We start from the raw sequence: 7,970 nt of genomic DNA on the forward strand, positions 1-7,970 counted from the left end.
AACAAGCAAGTAGGCTAGATAACAAAACTCGACTCTTAATATCGAAATTGGTGCTTTCACCTTTCAAAAGGTGAGGGATTTACTTTTTGAGCCTATTGCCCCTAGCTCCTCCTCGTTTTAGGGTATATTATAGTTGTGACTATATACTTTACCATGTGGTTAGAAGCAATAGTGATGGCCAAGAATGATGCTGCTACTATAGTAATTCTTTTTATCGATCAAATTATTCCCAATTTGGATCACCTAAGGAAATAATTATGGTTCAAGCTAGTAGAATCAATTGTGTATAGACTGTCTATTATGCATTAAGTGTTAACTACTTATAATCCCAAGGCAAATGGTCAAGTAAAAATTACTATCTATTATGCATTAAGTGGTAACTACTTATGATCCCAAGGCAAGATCCCAAGGCAAATGGTCAAGTAAAAATTACTACTAAACTTTTGGGAGTCACCTTGTGAAAAAATGTTTATGTTTAGCATAAAGATTGGGACCAAAAGTTACCACAAGCTATTTGGGTGTAGAACATGACACATAAGACGAGAACAAGGCATGCTGCTTAGTTTTTGGTGTATGGTGTAGAATGCATTCTACCCCTTGAACAAAGGTGAAAGCATTAAGAACAACTTTAGAAGAAAGCCTAAGAGAGAATCCTCTAAGTTTCCTTCCTAGATGAATATAGGGAGTGTGCATAATTGAATGCACTTGCTTAGAAAAAATAATAGAAAAAGTACCATGATGAGAGGCTACAACTTTTGGATTCAAAGATGGTCTAGTTTTGTTCTTTGATTCTCACCATGAGTTGCCTAGGAAAGTTGTAGTACCTATGGCAAGGGCTAGTTAAGATTATGTGGGAAAAAATAATATTGTGCACTTTCCTAAACTCAAAGGTAATCTCTTTCCTAATCAAACAAACATGTCCAAAAGGTTAATATGCTATTGAAGTGCGCATGGAAAATATGGGATTATAAAGAGTTGGTCCTATGAAGAATAGATATGACACGGTAGGTGTGTGCACATGCAAGTTGCAATGTGGATGATGTGGTAGTGATGACATGGCATGGCCTACATGAGAATCTACCACATGTGAAATTTACTCACTTCCTTTATCTACCATGTGTCATCCACATGGCCTTACCTTGCATACTATGATGTTGTGGGTGGCTAGAAGCTATTTCTTTGTGTTTGTTCCATCGTCTTTGCATGTCACACCGTGTGAGATGTGTGCCTTGTTGGTTGAATCTATCATACCTATCTAAGTCTCTATGTGCTATTGCTACTATCATTTCTCTCCATTCTTTTATGCTTAAGTAGGATTGATTGTTCCCGGCTAGAATTGGAATCATTGAGCTTGTTTATGTTGAGTCTGAGTAGTCTAATTTAGTGATGCCATTTTGTTTTCAAAAGTGGGTGATGTAGGGCCCACAAGGGTGGATTTCATAGAATTTTAGCCTAAGCAATAGTTACATCTAATCAATATCTATGCATTCATCTATGTGCTCATGTAGGTTGCTTGCCTGAGCTTGTCATTACTGTTTTGTTCTAGATTGCATCTACTAGCTAGATACTTTGTGTGTCTTCTATCAAATTCTAAGTTTCTCATCTTTTCTTTTGTTGATGGCTATCAAGGAACCTTCTCCAAAGTTGTATGTCCAGCTTCTACCAAATGATCTCGCCAAGCTTGGTATGAAACTTTCCTTAGCTTGTGACATTTATGTCTCCTTCTTGACTAGCTCCCTCTACTTGTTTGATGAAAATGCACTTTGTTTTCTTTGCTTAGTGGGGTTAGAAATTTGTTGTTGTTCTGTCGAGGATTTAGCTTAGAATAGGCTAATTCTCTCTCACAAACACAAGAATGTGCAAACATTAGGGAAAGAAAGAAAGAAAAACCAAGCAAAAATACAAAAGACATCAAGAAATCTATCTCACACATAAGAGGGATTCTCTCAAAATTCTCAAAGGAACTCCAAAGAAATAACCATCACTCTTACAATCTCTCTCACACACTCGCAATGTCTTCTAGTTTAATCTTACATAGGAGAAGCTCAGAGGTTTTAAGAAAAGATTTAATACCAGTTAAAAACATGATTATCTTGGACCTATTGTTGAGATATCAAGCTCCACTCGTGATATGCCAGGGTGACCGTTGCACACTTATGTCACCGACTTGTTAGCTGCAGATGCAGTTAGTACACCACCCATGAATAATAGCTGGATGATAGCTATCTTTATGTACTCTAGTTCGTGGCTCAGTTAGTATGCCACCTTAGTTAGCTGAGTTTGGTTTGAGACCCACATATAGGGTTCTTCTATTTCTTTGTACTAGAGTTCTTTTGGCTTTCATAACTAAGAAGAGGAAAACTGTTTTCAACCTCCACCTTTGTGTGTATTCCCCCATTGTGTATGCGAGAAAGCCACAAGTGAGACTCCTTCCTTCTCTCTGACTATCTTCACATGGTATCAGAGCCTGGTTCATGGTAAGGAGCTCAAGAAGGCAAACCAAGTTCGCAGTGTCCTGGTAAGAGGATCAGTGTTACTTTCCTTTTTCGAGTTTGGGAGCAAATCTCTGCAGGTAGCACAGCCGGAAAGTGCAAGAGTGCATTGTCTCAGATTGAGACGCCCTTCGCGGTGTGGTGCAGTGTGACTTTATTTTTCTGATTCGAGGCCATTTTTGGAGGCAGAAGTTCCCCGCAAGCACTGAGAAAAAGGCCTTGTTTTTGTTGTGTGACCACTGCTCTGCAGGTCGGTGAAAAGTTACCGTAGAAATTGCATCGTATGCCTGTGCACAGAGATATTGGGAGTTACAGAATCATCCTTATTGCCTGTTGATGCAAAGTCGTCACTAGGAAGTCATTGTGTGGTCAAATACCACTTTTGTCAGTTTTGTAGATTTGCCCTTGTGAGGCAGAAGCTATGCTTTTTGCAATGACAGGAAATTTTGCAGTGTTCTATAATGGCATCTGATTCTCTTTCATAGACTGTCACTAAAAAGCTTGACAAGAACAACTTCCACGCATGGAAGTTTAGAATGACAAATTTCCTTATGGGAAAAGGCTATTGGGAGTTCATTACAGGAAATGAAGAAGAAGCAGTTCTTCCTAATGTTCCCAATCAATAGGAAATGTAGGCATTTAAAGGATGGCATGAGAGAGCCAGAAAAGTTACGTACTGGCTGTCCTATCAGTATTTCAGATTCTATGATTGTGCATATTCAGGATGCAAGTATGCTAAAGGAGGCATGGGATACTTTGGCAAAAATGTACAGCACAAATACACAAGCCAGGAAAATGCAGCTCAAGCAGGAGTTGCACAATGTGCAGAGAAAATATGAGCATCAATGACTACCACATGAAGGTGAAGAAAATTACAGATGCACTTGCTTCCATTGGGTTTCCAGTGGAAGATGATGATTTAGTTTCTGTGACCTTGAATGGTCTAGGAAAGGATTATGCACAGTTCCGGACATCCATTGCCGTCCGTGAAAAATTTCTTGATTTTGAGTTGTTTGCTCTTCTAATTTTTGAAGAGCAGAGAAATGGTGGTGCATCTTCTTCAGGAGGAACTTCAAAAGAAACTATCTTCTACTCAAATGCTGGAAGAGGTAGAGGCAGAGGTAGAGCAGGCCGATCTGGAGGCCATGGTAGAAATCAAAATATGCAGCAAACTCAAGAAAACTAGTCCTATGGAGGAGGACATGGTAACTCTAGAGGCAGGGGGAGCCAAAGAGGTCGTGGTGGATGGTAGAGAGGCCAAAATGCAAACAGCAATGTTGAATGCTACTATTGTGGTAAAATGGGTCATATGGCTAAAGACTGCTACAAAAAGCAGAATGACATTATGAATGGAAAATTGTAGCAAGGCAATTATGCATCCTCTAGTAGATAGGGTGATGATAGAAATGAGAATTTGTTTATGGTGCAGCACATGACCAATTCTGTGACAAATGCAGAAGAAAGCAATGATGTGTGGTATGTTGACTCAGGTGCATTAAACCACATGACAGGTCATGCAGAATGGATGCAGGATGCAAGGAAAATGGAAAAACTAGGATTTATGGAGACTGGTGATGATACTGCACATCCTATTGTGCAGATTGGTAAAATTCCTTTGTCTATGCAGGATGGGAAAAAGAAATACCTGTTTGATGTATTTCATGTCCCAAATATTACCAAGAACCTGGTTTCTGTTGGTCAAATGGTTGAGTAGGGCTTGCAGGTCAGATTTAATCCTCATGGATGCTTTGTTGAGGATATGAAAATAACGGTCGCTTGATTGCAAAAGGAAAGAAGAAGGACAAGATGTTTACGTTGGATGCGGACATGCCTGAATTGAGTGTAGCAATGTTTGCACATGGGACCGGTGTAGTTGCAGATATTGATATCTGGCATAAATGCATTGGTCATGTTAATGTACAGTGACTTAAATCAATGCAGGCCTAAAATATTGTTGTAGGATTGCCTAAATTCAAGGTTGCAGAAATGCATAAGGTATGTGAAGCCTGTCCATTTGGAAAATAGGCAAGGAAACCATTTCCTAGGCATGTTCAAGAGAGTAAGAAGCCATTGGAATTAATCCACTCTGATGTATGGACTACTAAAGCTGCATCTATTGGAGGTTGTCATTATTTCGTCACTTTTATTGATGACTACAGTAGAAAAATTTGGGTGTGTTTTATGAAAAAGAAAAGTGAAGTATTTGGGCATTTCAAAGCTTTTAAAGCTATGGTTGAAAAAGAAACAGGCCTATAAATAAAATGCCTAAGGTTAGATGGAGTGGGAGAGTACCTCTCAAATGAGTTTGCAAGGTTCCTACAGGAGCATGGCATAAAGTAGCAATATTCATGCAGTCATACCCCACAGCAAAATGGACTTGTAGAAAGGAAAAATAGGCATATTGGAGAGGTATCTCGAGCCATGCTAAATGAAAAAGACCTACCAGATTATTATTGGGCTGAAGCAGGTGCTACCGCAGTTTACATAATGAACAGGACTCCCACTGCAGCAATACATGGCATGATGCTAGAGGAGATGTATACTGGTAGGAAACCAGATATTTCTCATTTGAAAATTTTTGGTTGCATTGTCTATGTTCTTGTGCAAAATGAGTTGAGGTCCAAGTTGGATCCAAAAGCTGAGAAGTGCATCTTTATTGGTTATTCTCTGCAATAGAAAGGGTATAGATTCTATAACCCTTCTACTTGTAAGTTTACAGTGAACAGAGATGTTGATTTTGATGAGATGAGTAGCTGGTATAAACCAGTAAATGTGATTGATGATGTAGATGCACAAAATGGTAATGCTGCACAGAATTCACAGCAGCAATCACAAAATATTAGTGGACTTGTAGTGTTCTCTAGTAGTGGTTCACATACTTCACCATGGATAGGCAGAATGAGATCAGGAGAATCTCCTCAAAGCAATGCAAATAGTGGTATGCAGGTATCACAAAAAGGAAAAGAGAAGGTAGGTCAGCCCATGTTTGATGTGAATGCAGGTCACTCTTATGTGGATGGTGAATCCAGTGGCTCAGAACAGAGCATTGAAGATGAGTTGGGTATTCCTTCTATTGTTACACGTGGAGTAAGGAAGACCAAGGATGTTTTGAGAGCACCTGGAAGTGAGCCTATTTTGTGCAAGTCTACCAGAGCTAGGTATCCTATGGATAGGCTCAAATATGATGGATTTATAGCCATTCACTATGCCTATATGGTCAAAGTGATACAGAAACCAGATCCCACTTCTTTTGAGCAAGCCATGGGAAAAGAAAAATGGGAGAAAGACATGGATGAAGAAATGGATGCCTTGGAAGCAAATTCTACATGGGAATTGATGCCTTTGCCTAAAGACAAGAATGCGATTGGCTATAAGTGGGTTTATAAGGTGAAGCACAATGCAGATGGTTCTGTGAACAGATACAAGGCAAGATTAGTTGTCAAGGGGTATGCACAGACATATGGCATTGATTGTGAAGAAACATTCAATCTGGTTGCAAGGATGGCAACTGTAAGAGCAGTCGTTGCTATGGCTGCATCAAAGGGATGGTCTTTACATCAGATGGATGTAAAGAATGCCTTCTTGTATGGCAATTTGCAAGAAGAGGTCTTTATGGAGCAACCACTAGGTTATGTTCATGCTGTTCATCCTGAGTTTGTTTGCAGGTTGAAGAAAGCCTTGTATGGCTTGAAGCAAGCACCTAGAGCATGGTCTGACAAGATAGGATAGTATATTGTCACTATTGGCTTTCAGATTTCCAAGGCAGATTTCTCACTTTATGTGAGAAAAACAAAGAAAGGTATTATGCTGCTTGTCATTTATGTTGATGATTTGATCATCATAGGTGATAGTGATGAAGATATCCTTCATGTGAAAATGCTATTAAAGCAAAAGTTTGAGATGAAGGATTTGGGAGAGCTGCGTTATTTCTTGGGCATTGAGGTGATTAGATCACCAAGTGGGATACGGCTCTTGCAGAGGCAGTATGGATTGGACATGCTATCCAAATATGGGATGATAGGCTGTAAGCCTATTTCAATTCCTTTGTAGCAGAATGTGAAGCTGAGCACAGATGCAGGTGAGCTTTTGGAAGACCCTACTATGTACAGATGCATAGTAGGAAGTTTGATCTATATGACTATTACCAGGCCAGATTTGAGCTATGATGTTGGATTGGTAAGTCAGTTTATGTAGGCTCCAAGGAAACCGCATTTGGATGTGGCTAGATGCATACTCAGGTATGTGAAGTCCACATTGTAGTATGGACTATTTTATGAGGCTGGGGTTCATATACAGTTGCATGGATACACTGATGTTGATTGGGCTGGTAGTATTTCTGATAGACGATCTACTAGTGGATATGTGTTCTCTTTTGGGAGTGCTGCACTCACTTGGAGCATCAAGAAACAGCCTACAATTGCCTTGTCGAGCACAGAGGCTAAGTACAGGGGTGCAACAATGGCTGCATGTGAGGTAGCTTGGTTGCATAAGCTACTTTATGATATGCATAAGTCTACAGATGGGCCAATTGTCATTTATTGTGACAACATGAGCAGTATACACTCAGTAAATAACCTAGTCTATCATGCTAGAACAAAGCACATTATCATTATTTGTGGGAGAAGGTTTTAGTAGGTCTTATTGATCTAGTTTATGTTAGCACAGAGGATCAGGTAGCTGACATATTCACGAAGGCATTGGGCGCAGAGAAGCTGCGTAAGTTCAGAGAACTTCTTGGTGTGCAGGAATTGGGATTGAGCTCGAGGGTAAGTGTTGAGATATCGAGCTCCACTCGTGATATGCTAGGGTGACCGTTGTGCACTTATGTCACCACTTGTTAGCTATAGATGCGGTTGGTACACCGCCCATGAATAATAGCTGGATGACAGCTATCCTTATGTACTCTAGTTCGTGGCTCAGTTAGTATGCCACCTTAGTTAGCTGAGTTTGGTTTGAGACCCACATATAGGGTTCTTCTATTTCTTTGTAATAGAGTTCTTTTGGCTTTCACAACTAAGAAGAGAAAAACTGTTTTCAGCCTCCACCTTTGTGTGTATTCCCCCATTGTGTATGTAAGAAAGCCGCAAGTGAGACTCCTTCGCTCTCTCCCACTATCTTCACACCTATGTGTGCTTAAAATAATCTAATGTGGAGGAATTCTAAGTGCACACATGACAAAGAGTTAGAATAAATAAGCATAGGCTTAATTTCACAGGTTACAACATTGAAGACTTGTACTCATAAAGAGACTTGGGATCTTGCATATATTATTTCTTAAAAGTGACCCGTGTTATAAGAGTGAAGCACATTTTTGCATTTCTTGGTCACATGCTCCTCACACGTAGTATAAATTGCCTTGCACATGTAGCGGCATGCTCTTGCTTCCGATCTTCTACTCAAACCTTACCTCTTCTTCTTCCCAAAGCACCACATATCTCAATACTATGAAAATGGGTATAATGATATGCACTAAAATTT

Source organism: Dipteris shenzhenensis, chromosome 15, assembly GCF_047967505.1.
Source record: "Dipteris shenzhenensis isolate YYH24624 ecotype China chromosome 15, Dip_SZ_1.0, whole genome shotgun sequence".
NCBI lineage: Eukaryota > Viridiplantae > Streptophyta > Polypodiopsida > Gleicheniales > Dipteridaceae > Dipteris > Dipteris shenzhenensis.